The sequence below is a fragment of the Rosa chinensis genome, chromosome 6, assembly GCF_002994745.2.
Source record: "Rosa chinensis cultivar Old Blush chromosome 6, RchiOBHm-V2, whole genome shotgun sequence".
Taxonomy (NCBI): domain Eukaryota; kingdom Viridiplantae; phylum Streptophyta; class Magnoliopsida; order Rosales; family Rosaceae; genus Rosa; species Rosa chinensis.
In genome coordinates, this window is record NC_037093.1 from 53,203,239 (window position 1) to 53,229,166 (window position 25,928).

The 25,928-nt window shown below is 38.8% G+C and overlaps 1 long non-coding RNA gene across 1 annotated transcript; it reads right to left on the reverse strand.

Moving 5' to 3' along the window:
• Nucleotides 1–8,627: 8,627 nt before the first annotated feature.
• On the reverse strand, nucleotides 8,628–9,125 carry LOC112173952. Its single transcript, XR_005801626.1, has 3 exons — nucleotides 8,886–9,125; nucleotides 8,734–8,758; nucleotides 8,628–8,662 (listed from the first exon to the last, which is right to left on the reverse strand). It is a non-coding gene; the product is annotated as an uncharacterized LOC112173952 (long non-coding RNA).
• Nucleotides 9,126–25,928: the final 16,803 nt, after the last annotated feature.

Consider the following 25,928-nt stretch of genomic DNA (forward strand, 5'->3'; position numbering starts at 1 on the left):
TGTGCACGTATTTATCTACACATAAAGGACTGAAAAAATAGTATTCAGTATGCCTCTTAAGGGGCCGGCCTATGAGACTTGCATTCCAAGTAAGTTTTGTATTCCTGTTCCAATGCATTTCATGCTAGAATCTTATCATTGCGCCTTTTCTTTATCAGCTAAATGATAGTGTGAATTTTTTATTGCAAGGCAATTGCTATGTGCTAGGTTAATTACCAATTGCCAGATATACAACAACAGAACATCGATCACTCTAAAAGTCCCTAATCTCATCTTCATTATAAGAACAAAGAGCATATTGTACTCTTGCATGTGATTCATGACTCCATGAGGGGACCTGTTGCTGCAGGCTGTGGCCAGCGAAGAAAGCAAAGGACGGCAAAGTTTCTCTTTAGTCACCCTTATACTTTGGCTGTTTATTACTTTATTTATCTAGCTTTGTCCTTTACACTTCTTTACGTGGCAAACTCTCCTCTTTACTCTACTCTTTTGGCCACCATGTACCCTTTACACTTCCTAACAAGTGAACTTGTTCTTACCTTCGCAACACATTTGTTTCCATATTCCTTTATACCCTTTTTTTTTTTTTTTGATGGGTTGCCTTCTTCTGGAAATAGCAGGGGGCTACATACAAAATTGATCACTTAAAATGTAACTCGAGATATTCGACTTACAATTGACAAAACAAATAACAACATTATGGAATTAGCATTTTTCTTTTAATTTTAGATCTGTTAAAGGAAAAGCATATTATGTGTCTTCGTCAAAGTGACTGACGAAGAAAGAATCAAGGAATTAGCGATTACCATCAATCAGCATCAATTACAGATCAATCAGCATTTAATGTCATCATTGTAATTGATATTTCTGTTGTAATTATCTCCATATATAAAGGGACTATGAAATGAAATGAGTAGACCAATTCAAATTCACATTTTACTTTTACACGTTATCAGCACGCTCAGAGCCAAGAAAAAAATCCTAATTTTCTAGTTTCTTTCTTCTTTCCGTCGAAGAAAAAAAAAAAAAAAAACCAAAACCAAAACCCTAGAGCAAATTTTTTTTTTCTGCCGCCACCAAAAAAAAATCTTCCCCATCCAGACCGGCCTTACCTCCCTTCCCCGGCCTCTTCCTTCTGCCGCCAAACCGCCTGCAGCTTGCCTATCCCCGCTCCAGCGGCCCCATAACTCTTCTCCCTCTCCATCTTGTCTTTCTCCACCGCGCTGTCCAGCCCACACGGGCCTCACCTATGCATAACCCACCGCGTCGTCCAGCCCACACCACGCCGTCCAGCTCACTGAGCTACTACACGCACTACTGCGTCCTCGCGCCTGCGCCTGCGCAGCCCACCCACAGCCCCGACTCCTGCGCCGCACACCCACAGAGCTCCCTCGATCTACCAGAAGGCGGAGGAAGAAGAAGAAAGAAAAGAAAAAAAGAAAAGAGAGAGAGAGAGAGAAAAGAAAAAAGGGCTGACCCGACCCAAAGAAAAGAGCTGGCCCAACAATTAAAAGACAAAAAAAAACAAAAGAAGCAGGCCTGCGGCCCAGAAAAGAAAAAAAAGGAAAAAGCAGGCCAAGAAAAAGAAAAGGAGAGAGCAAGCGATCTAGTTTTTCTAAAGCTCAAAATCATCGCTACACAAGCCTGCATCAACACGCGCTTGCGCTAGGATTGTTTTGTTTTCAAACCAGGTATGTTCTATTTTATTATTTAATTTCTTACTCCGATATATTTAATTGTTTATAATTAGAACTTTTGAGCATGTTTAGTTAGATAATTTTGATCCTTTTCAAGCATGCCTTGTGATTTTTACGTAATTATGTTTAAGCATGTTTTAATTATGTTATTGTTTATATTTTATTTTACGCATGATATATTATTGCTTTTATTATGTGTAGCATATATTTTGTTGTATATTTGTGAAATTTTGAGCATGCCATGTACTTTATTTTTATATATGCTATGTTTTATTTATTATTAAACGTGCTATGGTTTTTTTTTTTGAATGCAACATATAAATTTCGTTTTTCCATGATAATGAAAATTCATGCGTATTATACATACACACTTACCGTGATAAAACATTTTCACATTGCATCGAAAACAAATGTGACCATTACAGATCTTGGTCTTGAAATCTAATTCATATTTTTGGAAAATAATTTACGTGGATGTCTTTATGACTGCGTAATTTATATCTTCTCTCTTGTTTATGTAGATGGCTGATCCAACTTGACTTGAATTTGACATTTTGGACTCAGAAGGACTTGAGTACCACCGTTGGGTTTCTGATGTAGAAATTGCCTTTGTGGCAAAAGACTAAAACTGCATTACCGACCCCAAAGACGATGTACCGTCTAACAAGGTGAAAGCAAATGCATTAATGTTTCTGAGGCAACATATTGATCCTAGCCTATGCTGGGAATACCTTCAGTTGAAGACGCCCAAAGAACTATGGGATGCCCTTAAGGGACGTTTTGGGAACATTCATGACACCTTGCTCCCAGAACTGACCATTCAGTGGAATGAAATCTGCTTACTTGACTACAAAAGGGTCAATGACTTCAAGGACATGTTGCGCCTAAAGGCACGTCTAAATTTCTGTGGAAAGGAACTCACAGAAGATGATATGATCTAGAAAACTCTTTCCACTTTTCATACTTCAGCACTTATACTAGCGAACCAGTATAGGCTGGAGTATGACAACAAAAGAATCACAACCTTCTATAAGCTAATTAACCTACTGCAAGTGGCTGAGAGGCATAATGAGGTTCTATTGAACAATAATACCAGGACCGTTGGGACAAAGAAAATTCCCGAGGCTAATTATTGCAAAGAAAAATGTGGAAATAACCCCAAAGCAAAGAGGGTTGGACGTGTTGATCCCTACCCACGTGGCAACAATACACCACCTGGAAAGGGACATGGGGGTCATGGTATAGGCCGTGGAGGCCCTCCAAATGTATGGCGCAGAGATGGTGGTGCTGGCCCTAGTGGTCATGGAAACAAGGTGCACAGGGCACCTGAGAACCCTTCAGTCAAACAGGAAAGAGTTGGCAATGAAGCATGCTATAGGTGTGGAGTCATTGGGCATTGGTACAAGAACTGCCAAGCAAGCCACATAGTTGCAGCCACTTACAAGAGGTATAGGGAGTCTAAAGAACAAAAGGCTCACTATATAGGAAGAAGGAGGCCATGACCCAGATGTCAACCTCACAATTGCAGACTTCAGTGGCAACAAGGAACTTGCTCAGTCAATGGATGCACTAGATTTTGACTGGTCTGCTTTATCTATTTATTTTCCAAAGACAGTTGTGAAGGCATAATGCCTCATTTTTAATTAGATTAGTGCTTGGTCTTAAAGTTTATTTTCAATAATGGTTTGATGAATTAGATTTCTAAACAAGACCTTGATTTGATTATCGTTGGCGTATTAATAAATTTCGGATTTTATTCTGAAGCAATTGAATTTATTCGATTTTATTTACTACACATATTTACATGGTTTGAAATAGCACTATAAAGATGTAAAGCAATACATCTAGAAAAAGAAAAATTATTAGAATGAAAAGATTGTCATTCTACCCAAATAGAAATACTCACCAAGAGCTAATCGAACCTTGTTAAGTTTCAAAGATATTCGTGCCAACAATTATCATACAGAAACACACTGTGAGAATGGAACTGAATAATACCTCTAATGAATGTGGAAGAAAACGCATTTTAGAGAAACTAATGAGTCAATTTAGAGGACTATACCTCACTACTATTCGGATAATTGAATCCTATGCTGTCACCAATAATGAAATGTGGGACACTGACTCATACAAGCTTTGTCATGACCGCCTAGGGCACCCTGGTCGTGACATGATGATCCGTGTTTTAAATAACTCACACTAACATCCCTTCTTTCAAGTGAAAAATAAAATGGGACAAAAATCCGTCACACTGCAAGGTGTCGATCCTAGTACTGCTCATATGCAGCCATTGCATTCTGAAGTACCAGAAGCACTACCTCCCTCCCATTATGCCTCATTGAATATTTCAAAGGCACATCACTCGTTTTGCAAAGCCTGCTCTTTAGCAAAAACAGGATCGAGACCTTCCTATGCTAAAGATACAAAACAAAACATTTCATTCTTACAAATGATACAAGGAGATATCTGTGGACCTATCCATCTAGAATGCAGACCATTCAAGTACTTTATGGTTCTGGTGGATGCTACGACACGCTGGTCACATGTCGCTTTATTGTTCATAAGAAATGTTGTATTTGCAAAACTCCTAGCACAGATTATACGTTTAAGGTCTCACCACCCTGATCACCCTATCAAGTCTATAAGGCTTGATAACGCTAGAGAGTTTACATCAAAAGCATTTGATGATTATTGCATTTCTATTGGGATCGATGTAGAGCATCCTGTACCCTATGTGCATACACAAAATGGTCTTGCAGAAGCCACCATCAAAAGGATACAGATGGTGGTTAGGGCACTGGTTATGCGCACCAACCTGTCTATACCTAGGGTTATGCAATATTGCATGCAGCTTTACTTATTCGTTTCAGACCCACTGCTAGCCAACCATTTTCTGCGTACCAGTTGGTAACTGGATATGAGCCTGACATTTCACACTTATGCATATTTGGTTGCGCAGTATATGTGCCTATTGCGCCTCCACAGCACATCAAAATGGGTCCCCAAAGACGATTAAGTTTTTATGTTGGATACAAATCCCCAACAATTATCCGCTACTTGGAACCCTTGATAGGCGATCTCTTTACCACTAGATTTGTGGATTGTCACTTTGATGAGACAGTCTTCCCGTCGTTAAGGGGAGATAGGAAAAAGGATTTTCCAAGGGAACGACAGGAATATTCATGATTTGTCCCCACTCTGTCTCATTTTGATCCCCGCACTTCACAATGTGAAAGTGAAGTGAAAAGAATAATCGATCTTCATAACGTAGTAGATTCGATGCTTAATGCGTTTACTGATATCGCAAAAGTAACGATATCACATATACCAGCTGTAAATGTGCCTGCAAGGTTAGAAGTCCCCAACAAGGGCCATGCCACCGCAGATAGAGGCGCTGCAACCACACTTAGTGGAGGTGGGGTTGAGGCCATGGCTCCCTAAAGGAAGAGAGGGATGCCATTTGGTTTGATTGACACTCACCCAAGGAAGAAGAGGGCGAGTAAGGCACAAACCTATCCATTAATCATCAATGTAGAGAATCCCTCTCATGAGATTGTCTCTGATTATAGTTATGTCCATGAATTAATACTGGAAGACGCCCATATGTTTGAAATGATTCCAGAGAACAAAGATATCTCAATGGATTATTAGAGTGTGTATGAGTTGATGGAAAGATCTTCCATACACATTGATGATGTATTTGCATATAATGTTGCTCAAGAAATCATAGAGCACGATGATATCAAACCACGCTCTGTTGCAGAATGTCAACAAAGAGCATATTGGCCTAAATGGAGAGAAGCAATCTAGGCAGAATTAGATTCTCTGACAAAAAGACAGGTATTTGGTCCGGTAGTGCTAACCCCACCAAGTGTAAAGCTTGTAGGACATAAATGAGTCTTTGTCAGAAAGCGTAATGAGAAGAATGAAGTCCACAAGGCTCGCCTTGTGGCGTAAGGTTTCTCACAACTCCCTGGAATTGACTACGAAGAGACATACTCTCCCGTAATGGACGTTATAATATTCCGCTACTTAGTTAGCATGGTAGTTTTTGAAGGACTGGAAATGTAGCTCATGGATGTGGTTACTGCATATCTCTATGGGGATCTTGATTCAGAGATATATATGAAAGTGCCTGATGGCCTTACATTACCTAAGTCAAGTGACTCTAAACCACGGAGTGCGTTTGCAATTAGGTTGAAACGCTCACTTTACGGATTGAAACAATCCGGGCGGATGTGGTATACCCATTTAAGTGACTACTTAATTAGGAAGGGATATAAGAACGATGAATTGTGCCCCTGCATATTCATAAAGAAAACAAGTTCCGGATTTGCAATTGTAGCTGTATATGTCGATGATATGAACATAATAGGTACTCTTGATGAAATAAGAGAAACCGCGAGCTACTTGAAATCTAAATTTGAGATGAAGGATCTTGGGAAAACTCGATTATGTTTAGGCCTTGAACTAGAACACCGAGTTTGTGGAATACTAATCCACCAGTCTACGTATGTCCAAAAGATGCTCATGCAATTTAACATGGACAAAGCGCATCCTGTTAGCACTCCCATGATCGGTCGAAGTTTGGATGCAAAGAAAGATCGATTTCGTCCAAAGGAAGATGACGAAGAGGTGTTGAGAGCTGAAATTCCTTATCTAAGTGCAATAGGTGCATTATTGTACTTAGCCCAATGTACTAGACCAGACATTGCATTCTGTGGCGACCCGAATGGGTATACCACAACGCCGTAATATTAAGCCAATAAGAACTCGATACGTCGTAGACGTACCGTAGACCTACCAACTTAATACTACAAGGCCTTTTTGAAAATGCAATTTTTAGAAAATAGGAATACTGGTATTAATTTGTATGTGGAATCTTCATTTTCTCGGGTGCTTTTAAATGTTCAAGTAATTATGAGTCCCTTTCAGTAGAATTTTAAAGAAGAAGTGTGTTTCTATGCGTCATATATAGCTAGACCAAGAAAAAAAACTTTTAAGAAAGGACTTTAAATCAACAACCCAATACTTAAATTAACAAGTCTGGAAATGCTTAAAAATAAAGTGGGCAAGTGCACTGTGGCGCCTTAGGGCTTACATCATAACTGAAATGAAAGGAGTTCAACAATAACAATAAAACAAAGGGGTGAGGCGCGCTCCCAGGTAGGCGGACCTCACAGAGTTCAACATTGAAAGAAAAGCGAATAAATCAATGGAATACCAAAAGGGAAGAACTTCAAGCAACAGGAACAGCAACACACGGACTCAGCCAATGACCCACTTCTAATCCAAATTGTCCGGAATGTCCTCGTTGTAACCTGAAATGTAGGGGTGAGCATTTCGTCCTCGCTAGCCCAATAGGGGCCGACCCAACCTTAGTTAGGTTTGAAAACTATAAGTAAAACATAGCTACTAAAATATAGGTTGCGCGCATTTGTAGAATCAAGTAAAACTAATGCAAACAAAAACAATCATAGTTGTTTCGTTTCAGGAAATCATATGCAGCATGCTTCACACAACTTGGAGCTCTGAGATACTTACCTGCCGACTAAACTAAAATAAATTGGTGACCGACCTGGTTCGTCATCCTTCGAGAAACGGCCAACTACTTTATAGTCTTTATGGCTACAAGTAGCGAAAGTGTCCATTTCCTGACTCTGAGTCTCCTATGACTGGTTCACTGTCTGTACTCACCTTTCCTCGACAAACATAGGAGCACAGCCCCCTCCAGAGGTTCACGGTTATCGACACCGTGGGATCCCTAGGAATCCACGCGTCTAGGTCCCATTCACTTTTAGGTCACAAACACAAACATACAAAAGGGTACAGTATCTCAACATGCAAGTCTAGCCTCGGTTTTCGCAATCAATAATCATCAGTTATGAAAACATAGGTATCACGAGACATCGACTAATGAACAACCAAAAACATAGTTGCAGGCAACATAATATTATACTAGAGCATTCCACATATATCGAAAAGCCTCTAACAAGGAAGGGACAGCTCACCCTACCTGGAAAATGCTGGCGTACTCCACACTCTGATGCTTTCCGCTTAAGCTTCCTTAACGATTGTGTTTCCTGAACCATTACTTAGTTTGTAAGTAATTATCCAGGTAAACATTATGATCAACTTTAAGTAACCGCGCACACTAAATCATTTTTATTTCAATGAGACCATTAATTATTTCTTTCAACCTTTACCAATTTGGGAAACTACTTCTTTCAACGTCCTTATCGCTCCGCTAAACCTTCGCCAATCCGAGCGACCAAAGTCGAGTCGATCCTCATGTTTTTCGAGGTCGGTCAACCCTGGTCAACTCTCGGAGTTGACTTTTGACTTTTGACCAAGTATTCCTTTATTTACCATTATTTATTATTTATTAAAAATAAATAAGTAAATAATTCTTATTTATTAAAAATAAATAAGTAAATAATTATAAATAAAGTTTTACTTTTACTTTTACCCATTTACTTCTCCTTTTTCACCTTTTCACTTTTACCATGACTTTTACCTCCACACTTTCACTTTTACCTTTTACCTCCTTTTTTTTACCGAATTTACCTTTACTTTCACCTTCTTCACTTTTTACCACTTTATCACAGTAAAAACTCATTTAATCCAACTTTTACCATTTTCTTTATTTTCCTTTTCTTCCAAAAACAAATCCATTTCTTTTCTTCTTCCTTTTCTTTTTCTTTTGGCCAAAAATACACAACAATAATCACCAAATCTTCAACACCAAAATTCCAACACTTTGAAAAATTAGGCTAATAAAATCCTACTAATTAAACCATCCTCAAATCTCTATTTTTCACAATTTTTCCAACAACAACAATAGGTCAACATAATCAAAATCAACCAAATAAATTCCAAAAAATTCTAGGGTTTGTCCAAAACCCATTCCTTACCCTTTCTTCTTCAAAAATCACAGCCTATTCCTTCTCCTTGGCCTTCTTCACCTACAAATCCATCCAACATCATCATCTCAACCAAAAAACTCGAAAACAAGGTTGCATGGATAGATCCTTACCACAAATCCTTGCCAAACCCGTAGCCTAGCTTCATGGTTTAAGGAGAAATCGGGTTCATGCACCAAAAATCAAAATGGAAATCAAAAACTCGAATTTGATAAGAAAGATGTATAGATCGAAGGAATAGAGGCTAGATTAGGATGGATATTACCTTGATTTAAGCTTGGAAAGAAGAAATCACAAAAACCCTCAAATTAGCTTCGGGTTCTAGGGTTTTTGGAGGATTGAATGGCCAAATTTCTGGATTTTGGTTGGAGAAATGGAAAGAGGGGAGGAAGAGGAGATAATCTGGTAATTTTGGTTGAAATCCGGGTTCCGGCGGTGGTGCAGCGGCGGCGATTTCCGGCGAGAATGAGGAGAGAGAAGCTCTCAGGTAGAGAGAGAAAGTTGAAATGAAAAATGAGGTGGGTTGAGGCTAGGGTTTGGAGAATGTGTTCCTTAAATACCTCTCCCAAATTTAATTGTGAAAAGTCGAATTTGCCCCTCATTTTGGACCAAGTGGGCTTGGGCTGCACCAATTTTCTTTTTCTCTTAATTTTCCTTAAGCCCACTCCGAAAATTACCTCTTCAAACAACCTTATTTCTTCGATACTTCACCGAATCCTTTCGGGAAAATTTTCCTGGCTTGTCCTAAGCCTCGATACTTTAAAAATACTTTTCTAGACCCAAATTGGATTTTTTTTTTCTAATTTCTTAATCCTTTAAATGGCCTCAAAGTCTTAACCTAAGCGCGAATACTTGTGTACCTTACGAATACGTAGTTTCATACGTTATACGACAAATTAAAATAAACAATAAAAAGTACGGGGGTCTACACATTCTCAGTGAACTTGTTAGCTAGATTTAGCTCAGCGCCAACGCAGCGTCACTGGAATGATATTAGGAACATTTTTAGATACCTAAAAGGAACCATTGACTTGGAATTGTTCTTTCCCTACAGAGAGACAAGAGGGACAACAGATGGAACTACAATCCCTAAAGGAAATGTTGATAGCGAAAGCGCCACTCACTACACTGAAACGCCAAATGACGTTTTGGTTGGTTTTGCTGATGTTGGGTACCTCTTTGACCCACATAAAGGTCGTTCCCAAGCTGGTTATGTACTTACCATTGGGAACACGACGATATCTTGGAGATCAACCAAACAAACCCTTATGGCTACCTCCTCGAACCACTCAGAAATCATTGCCCTACATGAGGCGGTTCTTGAGTATATGGTTAAGAGCTATCATTACACATATTCGAGGGACTAGTGGTTTGAGTTCTACCACTGAAGAGTCTACTTGCATTTATGAAGATAATGCAGCTTGCATCGAACAGATGAAGCTAGGATATATCAAGGGTGATAATACAAAACACATATCGCCAAAATTTTTCTACAATCAGCAACAATAGGCACTCCTCAAGATTCAAGTGAATTAAGTAAGGTCTGAGGAGAATGTGGCAGATTTATTCACCAAATCATTGCCTAAGGTTACATTTGAGAAACATGTGAAAAACATAGGAATGCGAAGACTTTCCCTTGATTAATGTAAGGATCAGGGGGAGGTGTAGACGTCAGGGGGAGTCTAACACAAACATGTCATCCTCAAATGTAAAAGGTGGGTTGTGCTCTTTTCCTTCGACTAAGGTGTATTTTTTGTCCCACAGGGTTTTTATTGTTACTTGGCAAGGTTTTTAGTGAGGCAACAACTCATGCACCATTTCGTCTTTGACTTGGCACAAAGGGGAGTGTTAAAGGACAAGCATATTATGTGCCTTTGTCAAATTGACTGACGAAGAAAGAATCAAAGAATTAGCGATTACCATCAATCAACATCAATTACAGATCAATCAGCATTTAATGTCATTATTGTAATTGATATTTCTGTTGTAATTTTCTCCCTATATAAAGGGACTATGAAATGAAATGAGTAGACCAATTCCAATTCTCATTTTACTTTTACAAGATCTAGATTTTAATTAAAAACTAAACAACGTGATGTATAGGAAGTTAGTAATAACTAGTAGTATACACACTTGAAAAGCTAGCTCAAGCAATCAGATGAGGATCAAGGTTGATAATTTGTTGCTTCAAATGCCGCTCTAGCACGCACCAAACCCTAATCTCTTAAAGTCAAGTTTTGTCTCTTCCTCACAGCAAACCTCCACATAATGTCGTCCATAGACGATGTCACCAACTTCTTTGCTGTTTCTGTGGCTTTGGCCGGAAATGAGGACTCAAGGAGCAATATAAAAGGGTTGTGTAACATCTGAAAATGCTCCATCTCTCGCTCTCTAGCTCTTTCCCGTGGCCTTTGCTGTGGCTTCTTCTTCTTCCCTTTCTTTATTTTGTTTTGTTTTTCTTTCTATGAATATATAACTAACTCTTTAGTAGTTAGGGGTTTGTAAAAGCCCCAAATCATGATTGTAAACTTATTTATCTATTGGATGTGAACCTAATTTCTATTTCTACATTAATTGATGAATTCTATTTATGTTTATTGGTGCGCAACTTAGTATACATATTTAGGGTTCTATTGCTAGGAATAACATTTCTTGTTTCTTTTCAAGAAGGTCATTAAGAGTTCTAAGTAGTGAATTGTCTATAAGGTAAGTGATTTCTACATTAATTGATGAATTCTATTTATGTTTATTGGTGCGCAACTTAGTATGCATATTTAGGGTTCTATTGCTATGAATAACATTTCTTGTTTCTTTTCAAGAAGGTCATTAAGAGTTCTAAGTAGTGAATTGTCTATAAGGTAAGTGATTAGGTTCCTAGATTAATTAATACGCGTCTTACTCATGATGCATTGTGGTGTCTCGTTTTTCTTATTCTTAATGATTTCTTTGTGTTAAATGTAGAGTTGCGTCAACAAAAATAGTTTAGGTGTAGAGCGTCTCCCACCTAGCATACACATAAACAAAAACAATAGGTTAGTTCTAACGGTAAATTAGCTTGAGCACCTTCATCTATAGATAAATGAAATTAGGTTGAACATGAATAGTTTGAATGATTGATTGGTGGTGGATGCAAATCCCCTAACTTGTTTTTCAAATTCTTGAATGACCCCCTTTTTATTATTTTCAGAGTCATTTACTTTTTCATCAAATTATTCATGAATCACCCCCTTTTTATTATTTTTGAAGTCATTTACTTTTTCATCAAATTATTGATGAATCACCCCATTTTTATTATTTTTGAAGTCATTTACTTTTTCATCAAATTATTCATGAATCACCCCCTTTTTTATTATTATCTTTATTAAATTATTTGACCGATCAAAACATCTTCTAAAATCGTCAAATTTTGTCAGTAGTTACTTTGTTGTCTCTAGAGTCTGTCTGTAAATTTTCATGACATTTAGAATAGTTTAGTATCGTCTGCTAGTCAGATCTTTCTAACTGGACAGTTTAGGTGAATGATTCACACGTGATTTATGTGTGTTTCTAGCCCTAATTACCTTGAAATTAGCGAATATTCAAGCATTATTTTGTAGTATTACTTTATTTTCTTCATTTGTAGGAAATTATGGTCAAGAGAGGAAAAAGACGAAAGAAGTAGCGAATTCGAGCAAAAAGTCAACTCCAACTAAAGCACGAAAAGTCAACTAGTTGACCATCGGGTCAACCAAGTAAACTTGACCCAATAGCAAGATGTCCGAGGCCCAAGACCAAAGAAACACACAAGTGAAGACCCAAGCCCATTTGTATTACATCTTTGTATTCAAAATTCAAATTCAAAATTGATGTAATGACAATAATAATTAGTGGACCACACACCTCACACACATCACACATGTGGATGGAGATATTTATTTGTGTTCACACTAGACGCACACTTACTTACATTTTTACCCTCCGGATTTCCTTTTATTTTCCAAAATGTTTTCTAATCTTCTAATTCTCTACATTTTTATTAGGTTGTTTTAGTCTTTTCATTTTACCCATTTTCTACTTGTTTTTTAGCCCTGGGATCTAGGGTACAAGTCCAATCTTGACCCTAGAACCCAATGGGGTATTTAAACACCTTTGCACACACATTGCACAAACTTAAGACCCATTTTTCTACACCCTAGGCCTTTTGGCCGAATTTGGGAGATCTCTCCTTTCTAACCTCTTCTTCTCTTCTTCATCCCCCATTCTTCACATGTAAGCTTGCACAAGGAGGAGGCACACACATTTCCGGTATCTAGACCACCATCTCTACACCATGGCTTCATAAGGGTAGCAAGAGAAGCCATGAAGTAATGGCAATAGCTAGTGACAAGCTTTGCCTTGACTTTCATGGATTTCTCTTCTCTTTCCCTCTTCTTTCTCTCTTTTATTTCTTGCTTATGGTGTTGTTTGATGTGTATTGATATATACTTGTGTGTGACCTCTCATGGTTTTAGGTTTTGAAACCCAAGTTTAGTTTTGTATGGTTTTGTTGAGGAATTAATAAAATTGATGTTTATTCATATGATTTGTGTACTCTTGCTTTAATTTCTTCACTCTAGATGCTCTAGATGAATGGTTTAGGTTTTCCCCTCCTTAATCTATGTTTGGTGTGTTGGAATTGGAATATTAAATTGGGGAATTTATATTTCAATTTAGATTATGGCATGAGTATGGTTGAATTTTCCCATTGCATATCTCTATTTCCATTTGGATTTCTTCGATTGTGGTCCTCCAATCACCCAATTTTGAGTATTATTACCCTTAAGTATCGGAATAGTATTCGGAATTGTTGGCATGGGTAGGGTAATTGTTATCACAAGTATTCTTTTCGACCTTATTATTTGTGGTGATGGTTGCTAGAGTGTGTTACAATCGATTGTCGAAACATAAAGCATTTAGTTTTGAGCACTTATGGCCCTAACAAGGCATAAGGTTTGAGACTAGTATAGGGTAGCCAAAAACTAAGTATTCTTTCTTCTTCTTGTTTTTGCCTAGGGTTTGACTACTATTTTATGACAATCAATTTAGCTTTCTTTTCGACCTCTTAATGCTAAATGGAAATCCGACAAAACATTTGAAGCATCATTTGAATTAATCATCATCATTCCATGTGATTTTAGATTTGTGTGGAGAACCTTGAATGTCATGGTGAACCTTGATGCGATGCATCCCATCCTTCTATCTATCTTATTTTTATGTCGTAGTTAGTTAGTTTATTTATCATTTATGAAAATCCAAAAACATTGTGAGTTTCCCACTACCATTCATTTGTAAATCCATGTGGGCATGAGCATTACAAACACTTTAGTGTGTTTCACGGCCCTATCTAGGCCTTGCTTGGTGCAAGGCCGTCTACGTGACTTTGTGTGATGCAAAGTCATGCTTGAATGAGGCTCGGTGCCTTGTTTAACATTTTTTCTATTTTTATTTGTTTGTGCAAGTGATTTTCGGTGACCTAGAACCATAGGATTCTTAGTTAGCTCATAATCCCTGAGGTACAATAAACCGGGACATAAATACTTCCCATCTTTGATGACCGTGTTGATTGTTAAGCGATAGGCGAATGAAAAACGCTCAAATCAGTGAATTATTAAGTAAAACAACAAATCCAGTTGTGGATTTCCTGTCATTGGGATCCCCTGTCCAATTAGCATCACAATAAGCCTGAAGATGAAACTGTTGTGGCTGCTGAAAACCCCTCCTGAAATATATGCCATGATTGACTGTACCTTTAACATATATAAGAATTCGTTTGGCAGCCAAAAGATGAGCTTCAGTTGGAGAATGTAAAAATTGACACACAGAGTTCACACTGTAGGCTATATCAAGCCTTGTAAAAGTAAGATATTGCAGGCATCCTACTAAGCTTCAGAAGTATGGAATATCAGTAGTGTTTAAGGGAGTGCTGCCCTCCGTATACAACTTCACACCAGATTGACAAGGAGTGACATGTGTGTGACAATCATCCAAGCCTGCTTTATGAATCAATTCAACTGCATACTTGTGTTGAGATACAAAGAGACCATCAGAAGTGTACTTTATTTCAAGGCCTAGAAAATAATGAAGTCTCCCTAAATCCTTCATATCAAATTCAGCGTGCAATGCCAACTTGATTTCTGATATAAGATCTTCACAATTACCAATGAAAATGATATCATCTACATATAACAGAAGATAAGCCATGGAACTCCATGATGTTTTAACAAATAATGATGGATCAGCATATGAGCTTTTGAAACCAAGACTAGGCAAGAAATTGGTGAACCTTTCATTCCAAGCCCGTGATGCTTGCTTCAAGCCATACAAGGATTTCTTAAGTTTACAAACCAGATGAGGTTGAGAAACATTTTCGAATCCTCCAGGTTGTGCCATATAAACTTCTTCATTAAGTATGACACGCAGAAAAGCATTTTTAACATCCATTTGATGCAAAACCCATCCAGATTGTGCAGCTAGACTTAATAGCAATCTAACAGTAGTATGTCTCACAACAGGAGAGAATGTTTCATCATAGTCTACACCATATTCCTGGCTGAAACCTCTTGCTACAAGTCGAGCCTTGTGTCTTGATATGGAACCATCAGCATTTCTCTTTATCTTAAAAATCCACTTGCAGGAAACAAGATTTTTGTTTGGAGGTAATGGAACAAGAGGCTAGGTCTGTTGTTTGATCAAAGCATCATACTCCTCCTACATTGCATTTTTCCAAACTGGGCATTGCATAGCTATCTTATAATTCTGAGGTTCTGAAGCAGAGATATCAGTAGAGGATGTATTATTCAATATGGATAAGAAACACTTGTTTTTCAGTATCCCTCTCTTACTCCTAGTAAGGATTGTATGATCATTAACTATAGACTTAGAAAGACCTTGAATTGGGTGAAGAATGTTAGAACTAGAGATTTGTGCAGTTGAACTAGTTGGAGCACAGTCAAGAATGACAGAGATAGAACCATTGCCTGGTTGAGTATCAACTATGACAGTACTAGTGTCTTCTCCAAAATTGATGACAGTATTAGATTCAGAATGAAAAGCAGGATTTGTAGACTGACCAAATGTAACAGATCATGGAGTTTGGAGAGCAGAAGAGACATTTTGAAGTGTGTTATCATTAGGAGCAGATGTAGGATGATTAGATGCAGAAAAAGAACTAGAAGATTGAGTTGCAGCAACAATTTGTGATGGTAAATCAATCTGACTATGATGAGATAATGTGGTTAAGATAGGTACCTGATGTAATGTGGTGCTGAAAAGGACAGGTGCTGCAGGATGATTTGGTTTGCCAAAGTATTGACAGCCAGTGATGCTGGAATTGCCTTGTTGAGAATTCTGAAAATTTGGTAAAGTCCTGCAAGTTTTGGCACCATGACTAGTTTTACCACAAAGTTGACAAGTGAGACCAGTTCCCCTTCGATTTGGCCTGAAAAAGTTGTTGTTAAATCCTGCATTACCACCATTGAATTGATTATTGAATGGAACCCCATTTCCCCTATTCATGCCATTGTTAAAATTGTTGTTCCCCCTGTAGCCACTAGAATTGTTGTTGAATCTTGCATTGTTATTACCAAACTGACCATTTTGCCTGCCAGCATAGAAACCACCCATAGATGAACTTGAATCAATCACAACAAATGGGTTGAACTGAGAACTGCCACCATATGGTATTGCTGGAATGGAAACATAAGGAGCTTGTGAGGACAAGTGAATGTTGTTGTTGGCTGGAGTGGTCAATAAAGGGCCAAAGTCAGGTGGTACAGTAGGGACATGAGACTGTGTGCTTGAGATTGAGGCACCATGAGTGCTGCTAGAGGCAGAACCAGCAGTAGTACTCTTGGCTAGCATTGCAGTAAGAGATGAAGTTGATGATGCTTGAGTTTCACTTTCAATATCAATCTTTGCATCCTTAAGCAAGGTCTTGAGTTCACCAACAGAACAAGCAACAAACTGAGCCCTGCTTACAGTCTTAATAGCAGCATATTCAGATGGCAACCCTTTCAATACTGTAACCACAATGTCTTCATCATCAACAAAAACTCCAACTGTCTCAAGTGCATCTCTAGCAGCTTTAATCTTATCCATGTAAGACTCAATATCATCACCACCTTTCTTCAAATTTTTCATAATAGACTTGAGTTGAAAAATATTTTGCCTATTAGGTGCAGTAAACTTAAGCTTCAGTCTATTCCACATTTCTTGTGCAGACTTACTTCCAACAGCGCATGACATAGCCACAGGAATCAATGTTTGGCCAATCATATTAACAATACTCTGATCTTGTATTTTCCAGTTGGTATACTCAGGTGACACCACATTTCTAGAACCATCAGATGCAGATGCAAGTTGAGCAGGACAAGGATTTGAGCCATCAACATAGCCATACAGATTTTGACCTGTAAGAAACGATTCCATACGAAATAACCATGTAGGGTAATTGGACTTATCAAGCAGAACATTTGGAAGATACACAGTAGTCTGAGTAGTAATAGTGGAAGCTTGTGTTGTAGATGCAGTCATCTTGATGATAAATGGTGCAGAAATTAAGAATCGAGTGTATGTCTGTGTATGATTAGTAGATCCAAAGGTTTTGAAACCTCCACAAGATATCAATTCTCACAATCTTCACAAATCTTCAAGAAAAATTAGGGTTTTCAAACCTAGCAGTAGTATATCAACTTTGACGCTTTCATCAAATCCACAATTACAGTTTGTAGATGCACACAAAACAACAGACTTCAAGACTTAGGGTTTCGAAACCTCATATAGTATGATATTTTCACAAAATTTCAATCAAGTAGCTAAAACTTGCATATGTTCACAATCAAACACTAAGTATACTAAATCGAAGCTTCAAAGCCAAAAATTCACTGTATAAACTTGTAGATCTAACTTTTCCTTCTTCAAGAACACGAAAAACTTATCTGAAAATTGCAGGAGAAGTAAGGCGAGCACAAAAGCAAGCAAGAATAGTGAGCTTGTGCAGCGAGAGCAAGTAGAAGCAAACCCTAGGTTGTAACCTGAGCTGCTGATACCATGAAAGCTAGGGTTCTTGAGCTTTAGGCTAGAGAGAAAATGGTAGAAGGAGAAATGAGAATTGTCTATTAGACTTGAGGTTTCTGTTACAACCAACTCAAAGCAAAGAGAGCTACAGCTATTTATACAAGTAGAAGAATGAGCAGGATTACAACACATGTAAAACAGCTGTAGGCCACCTAACAACTAAACATGCAATTAACATAATTAACAATAATTAACCCTAATTAGCTGAAATAAGAAATATTCTTCTCCGTTAACATATCTTGGTTTGAGTCTTATATTAGATTATTGTTAGACCACTTTTGACATTCTTGTAGGATTAAGTTATAGGCATTTTTGTGCATCTATTTAGGTGGACAGAAATAAACTATCATCGGGTAGAATGTTTCATGTACTCTGTGGGCTTTGGGCTCTAAATTACAATACTACAAGGAAAAACCCCTTTAGAGACAAAATTGTTTTGTCGCCAATTAGTACAATTTTGTCACTAACCAGTATGGGTGACAAAATGATTTTGTCGCTAAATTTATATCTAATACAGCATGACAGATTCTCATTAGTGACAAAAGGTAAATTTTATCACTGGACATACCTCCACTATTATGGAGGATTTGCTATGTCACCAAACATATATAACACCCTCTTTGAGAGACCCACAAGCCATGGTGGGACCCAACCACGACATGCATCGATCCCGTAACCCGATGTCCAAGCTACACTACGATAGTCGGAATCGACCAATACCTTGCCAAGAAGCCACCTTTCCGGCCTTGCCAACTTGCATGCACAACATGCCTTGAAGACTAGAAGTGGGACTCTTTGTCCCACATTGAAGAAAATGTAAAGGAGAGTGGCTCCCTTCCTTATAAAAGGGACCACTCCTCCCACTTAAACATCTACTCCATTACAACTCTTATAATCCATGTTGGGCAGCAAGGTCCAAACACATAGTCAAACATTTAAAGTGGATGTAGTCTCCCACCAAGGCGGGAGACGAACCACTATATATCGTGTCTTCTCTTTCTCTCTTCTTTTCTAACGTTAATTAGAGCCTTTGGTTTCTAACATTAACATTGACGCCGTCTGTGGGAAGCTTGATAAAAAAGCTTCGTTATATATACCACGCACTTGAGTTAGCTCGTGCACTGAGCCCCAATGTTGAACAACCCATTGGTTGTCGGCTCATTAGCTAGCTCACTGATTACCGTTCATCCAATCAAGCTTAGCTCTCACAACAACAACAACAAGGCTGGTCAACAACATTATTTCACATACTTGAGTTCAGTCAACAACAATTCAATGATATGGTCAACGCCAACATTTTCTTTTGGCAACTTATGCTCCGTCAACTTTGCATGCTGCTCTAGCGTCAACACCACTCCATCCTTTGCGGTAAAATGCACACAAAGGGTACTTGGCCGTAACAAAAAAAAATAAAAAAATATTTGAGGTGCAAGTTGGACACCCATAAGTCTACTCAGGGCACCCAACGTTCTATGCTTTGGCTGCTTTTGGATCAGCATCAACACTTACCGCCCTGATGGAAGTCAACGCCAACAAGAACTGCAGCTTGTCGCACCGCCAACAAAAATTGCAGCTTTGCTTCTTGTCTCCCACCGCCAACTTTGATTCGTCAATACTCAGCGCCAAGCGCCATCTACCCAGTGTTGATCACCACTGCTCAACCTCCTTGGCGGCAACTTGTGCCATTTGCTGAATCAAGTCAACGCCAAGTCATCACCTTCAGGCCTCCGACATAACTCATCCGCCAACCGCTAGGCAGTAAACACCGCCAAACTTTGGTTGACGGCCGTCGATGCAACTTATCGGAACTCTCTTCATCTAGTGTGTCGTCGTGTAAAACTCCGCCAAGTTTTAATCTCTTTGACGCACCGCCAAGAGTCGACCATTATCAACTTCATCTTCAATCTTCTTGACACTAAGCAAAGGCACCGCCAAGTGTTCGTCAAAAGATTTAGCCGCCAAGACTCCATCTCCATCAAGCACGGCCCGTCATGAAGCGATCCGCCAAGTTGCACCACCAAGCGGCAACTGCCAAATGACAACCGCTAAGAGCATCTACCAATCGACTCCGCTAACGACATTTGGCAATCGATTTCCGCCAAAGGTCTTGACGCATTGCCAAGTCTTGCACCGTCAAGCACCACCCATGACGGTAGCTTCTGTTTCTCTCGGTGGTCAAACCCAACCCAGAAAAGAATCCCGACACCCGTTGCCTTACAAAAACAGAGAAACAGGGGGTCTGCTCTCCGGCGATCCTCTCTCAGTACCTAGCAACACCAAATCTGGTTTGCTGCTGCAGTTTGGAACAGCCAGACTGAAAAACAACAAGATAAGTCCTACTCTCTTCCTATTTGATTCCAGTGCCATCTGCTGAGCAGAGGCATGACCAATAATTCAATTGCCAGTTTATAATTTATCACTAGCTCCCAAAGCACGATACCATAATATATTGCACTCTTACAGATGATATACATGCTAGTCATGATTCAATTATATGCATGCTTTGCTATGCTCTAATTCAATGCCACGTATTAGAAACATCATACACTCGTCTATTTGTACACACCTACAATACACATCTATCTGCTACTTATACATGTTCAATTCTTTAAACATGTTACAATTGTAGGGCATTTAAAATGACAGTAGCTTGCTGAAACACATGCAATTTGTTTATGTGCATGGGATTATTAAAATGTGAAAATAGACCGGCATGTCTTAGTTCTCCAAGTGTTGTAACTCGCTGCTCATAGACTCAATGTAATATCATCTCGTGATTGTTAGAGAATACATGCTCCACCGTTACTTGATCATAGACACATACTCATGTTGGTGAGGCTAGCTGTTAATACCAATTGTGTTCAGCTTATCTTCATTGGCTTTTAATTAAAGCACTAGGAAGGTGATAGTTCAATGGGTTGTACTCCCACTATCACTTCTGCCTTGGCCTCAACATATTATTTTAGGAGCACTTGGAGCTTCACACATTAACTTGTGCAAAACTGAGCACATTCAGCTACTTAAATTACATGTCAAAGCAACCATACATATTGCCGCTGTATATCTATATATCAAATGGTTATCTCACTTATGTCATATGATTAATCCACTCACGTACATATAAATGATGCATTTTTTCCGTCACCGCCATGTTTCAATTGTCGTTACACATAATGAGAGTTTGTATGTTCCTTGCAAATCCGGCGTACAAAAATAGACATATATGCAAGTTATTTATCATCATACTACTACATTGCTTATGCACTTTGCTTAAAATTTTATCAAAGTACGTATATAAGCTATCAGTGTCGATTTTACAAACTCATATACTAATCACCTATTTTGTTTCAAGGAGATCCAACTTTCGATCATTTAACTACTTGCAAAGAGTACCTCGATGCATGACGAGTTGATACATGTTACCGGAACACCTCATTCGCCGAAACAATAAAGCATCATGCTTGGACAACTCCAACGTGATTTGGTACTTATATTGATTTCAAAATCCAACCTACTTCAAGTCGGCATAAGATAAGTAACTATATCTCACTACACGCTCTTGCAATTAGAGCTATTGCCATGCCTTTACATGCTTTTACTACTTTTAAGCATTCCTATAATATATCACACTTGATATGCATTTACATGCTTCTATGACTTTAAGCATGCTTACAACTTGTATCAATTTTAGTAGCGCATCTACTATGGTTACATACTATACCATGCCTTAATATGTCTTCATGACCCTTAAGCATGTCTACAAATTTGCAAAATATTATTAGCAACTTCACTACAAGTACATGCTATAACATATGTCATGCTTCTATTTAATTGCAACTCAATTAAATAAACATGTTACACTCACTTAAATAAATTATGTCTTGCCTAGAAGCTTGTGACACTTATGACTTTACTAAACTTGCTCAGATTGCGACTTGTTTGGGTTACGACTCACTTGAGTATCGATCATGGCCACGACTTGCCCCGCATGCTCGAACAACGCCAACCCACTCAACTACACCCAACTTGCTCGAACACAACCCCACTCGCTCGAACATATCTAACATGCTTTAGTTAAGTCCTAATAGTTCACTACGCTTCTTACTATTCATGGGGAACTTACCCTCAAATTTTATATGGACACCCATTACACTTGTCACTTTCTATTGTGCATGTTACATGGCCATAAGATCCACATAACATTCTTGCTATGATTATTTGTCATTGTTCATACAATTAGCAAACTTTACATGTACTCTATATGTAAATATTTTTGTCTAGCCTCTCGGCACCATACTTTGTCAAACTCTCTCCATAGGAAAGAGACCTAAATGGGTCTAGACTCTATGAATCTATGGTCCACGACCAACCGCCAAGCGGTAAGGCAACACCTCATAATGACAATGACCGCTGCACGATATTGCAGTCAAGCTTTTCTTCTCCGGGAAAGAGTAAAGGGATCGGTTAACGCAGCCCACGGTAGCCATTGATCCGGCAGTTAACCCATGACGCTTGGGTATCAAAAGATTAGGTTTGCTACCTAGCACTCATTGCTTAAACGCAACTCTCCTCATCAAATAATTTTCCGACCATACGGAGGTCTATAACTAGGAGTGAGGAACTCCTTGGAGGGCCTAGCAGGAGCCCACCCGAAAGGGCATAAGCGGTCGCTCTAAAAAATTCTAGATGGATGACGCACTCGCGCTAATTACGCTCGATATACGGCACAAAGCCACGCTTTGGTATCAACCCCGCAAGAAAACCCTCCTTGACTGGGGACTTCGGGGACTTGTACATACAACCCAGCATAATTAGCAACGGTTACACTCATGCCTCAGGGCATCACCTTCGAGCTACCCGTTAATGCCTCATGGCATCCTCGAGCTTTAAACGCTCATGTCTTTCTGGCAACCTTGAGTTTCATGCTCACGCCTTCCCGGCATTCCCGAGCTTTACATTCGTGTCTCCTCGACATAGTACACATTAATGGAACATTGAATTCTTCTACCATTTGTCTTTTGCAACAATCGAATTCTTTTCACATTCCATTAATACAAGCGAAAACCAACTAAACACAAACGTTTGCGTGTTCATTGTTCATGAATTACAAACTCTAGCATTCACGGCACTCATCAACTTACACCTCACGAGCGTAACCCCGACAACTCGACCTCGTTTATTTTCTAGCGCGCATCACGCATGCATCATATGCAATGCATTTACTTATTGTTAATATGTTCACACAACCATATGCGTTCTCGAGTTTATACGTCATAATCAATCATACTCAGCGTCATTCACATATATACATCATAATGTATCATGCACCTCGTACATTTGTATATGCCAACACATATCAATGCAACTCACGTCCGTTTCCCAAAACAACAAGCATTCTCCGTGCGCATGTTCTTATATTTGTTTTACAGGTTGAAGAGTTTCTTGTTGCTTACGGAGTTCGGGGACTTGTAGGGGCTCGGCGCCTCCCGAACGTTACTTATGCTTGATGACATCATGTGTATAACTTCCCAACCAAGAAGCTCATCTTACTTGGGGACTTCGGGGACTTGTACATACCTCCACTATTATGGAGGATTTGCTATGTCACCAAACATATGTAACACCCTCTTTGAGGGACCCATAAGCCATGGTGGGACCCAACCACGACATGCATCGATCCCGTAACCCGATGACCAAGCTACGCCACTGTAGTCGGAAGCGACAAATACCTCGCCGGGAAGCCACCTTCCTGGCCTTGCAAACTTGCACGCACAACATGCTTTGAAGACTAGAAGTGAGACTCTTTGTCCCACATTGAAGAAAATGTAAAGGAGAGTGGCTCACTTCCTTATAAAAGTGACCACTCCTCCCACTTAAACATCCACTCCATTACAACTCTTGTAATCCATGTTGGGCCGCACGGTCCAAACACATATAGTCAAACATTTAAAGTGGACGTAGTCTCCCGCCTTAATATATCGTGTCTTCTCTTTCTCTCTTTCTTTTCTAACGTTAATTAGAGTCCTTGGTTTCTAACATTAACAATCACCAAAAAAGATCATAGACAAAATCTTGTTCGTCTATAATTTCCTCCATAGTTGTCTCCCTTGCTGTCTAGAATTCTCGGGAATTCATGATATATGGCGGGAAATTGACTGGATCCCAAATATAATATTTTCTTCTTTAGTTTTTATTAAATTAAATAACTGAACCATAATCGAAACCAACAAACCAATTACAAACCAAAATAAGAAAGACCATTATGGAACACAATTCAACTTCTTTTATTAGATTAAAAAAGAATTTTACATTGTACCCATCATAGTAAAAAAAACGTTCGACTAAAAACAAAACAATTGTATTCAAACTTCATCTCGCTCTTTGCTCAGCAAAGCCTCTCACAAAAGTGTGTCTATGATTAATCATGCAACCTCACAGAAACAAACTTGTTCGTTAGTGTAAGCCATAAGATGGGAGCTTTCATCTATCCTCATGTGAGATTAGGTCTCATAAAAAAGGCCACGGATCAAGTGGACCGATGGAGGCCTGCCTGCCCTGAGGGCCAAAAGCCCGGCCCGGCCCGTCAAAAAGCCCACCTTGGTGGGTAGTGGGCCAGCCCGTCAAAAGCCCTCAAAAATCCAGTAAAAGCCCGCAAACAGAAAATATTATATAAATAACACAGAAACTGTTGTGCAGAATACCTAACTTCGCTGAATTACTGGGAACTGCTCAAACGGAATTAGGAGTTGTACCATATATGCACAGAAAACCCCATGTGTCTAGTTTCTGAAGAATTTTACGGTTTGCAATTCTGACTTTTCTAGAAGGAGTTATGGCAATTTAAGTGAAGGAAGTTCAGATTGAACGAGAATGTATGATATATAACGGTTGGTTTTTCCATTTTATTTGAATTGATAGAGGTTGCTCTTTAGAGTGTATGATATATAAATATAAGTTTATAAGAATAACTAAGTTTGACCTAATTGATCGAATTCGAAATGAGAACCAAATTGGTTGAAATTTTTACAACCACCATAAAATATTACAATCTCTCCATCGAGCGGTTGGTTTCTCCAAATTCATTTTCCACTTCATGTTTGCTTTAGAATGAACCTCAACAATTTAAATGCAATGTATAAGTTATACAACTTTAGGAGGCAAATTGGTATAGACCAATGTATTTGTAATTAAAAATGAAATTTTTATCTTATGTCCACACACATCCATCGATGAAATATTTACAAACGTGATGTAAAAAAATAAGCACGTTTCGCAATCGTTATGCCATCGGTCAACTAAGAAAACATACAAATGATTACGGTTGACCAATCCGATCGGTTTCGAAACTATGGTGAAATTGATTAAATTTTTAACCACAAGTATAATTTATTGTAATAATCGCATCCAACGGTCGGTTTTCCCATTTTCTTTGAATTGATAGAGGTTGCTCTTTGGAATATATGATATATAAATATATATTTATAAAAAAATTAGTGTCTTTAAATATTTATTATAAATAAAGCCTACAAGACCCGTCCCGAAAAAGCCCGCAAGGCCCGCTTTATATGGACGGGCTTGGATAATTCGATTTACAATAAGGCCCGGCCCGTCATTATTTAAAAATATAATAAGGCCTAGCCTGGCTCGGCCCAAGCCCGCTATGAATGGGCCGGATCGGGCCCAGCCCGGCCCGTTGACGAGGCCTATGTGAGATCCTTGTTATAGCATAAGAGAAGCCAGGTCGTAAGCACGCATTCGAAGAAATGCCCATGTCACAGATGGCAAGTACTTAGGATATCTCTGAAATAAACAAGGTAACAAACAGTTTACAATTTACTCATGGTAAAAAGGAACAAATTCAAGACATCATTGAACTTTACACGAAAGTTACAAGGCATAATCAAAGAAACAATGGAGGAAATTGTACATAACTAAATAGGTGGGGGGGGGGGGGAGGGGAAGAAGCAAGAAGAACAAGAAAAAAACATCACAATCAGAGTCTGCAGGCTATCCAAATCAATGAATCATAATTAGTTAAAAATGCTTGTTTATTTATTATTTATTGGTGTCCTAACATACAGCCAAAATGACAATGGTTCAGTAAGATGAGTGACCTGGAAAATGTGTGCAGAGAAGGCTAATGCATGAGAGCTTTCCCTTAAAACGATATGCGTACCACTTCAATTGAAGCGTGTAGAACCAAGTGCCTGTCAAT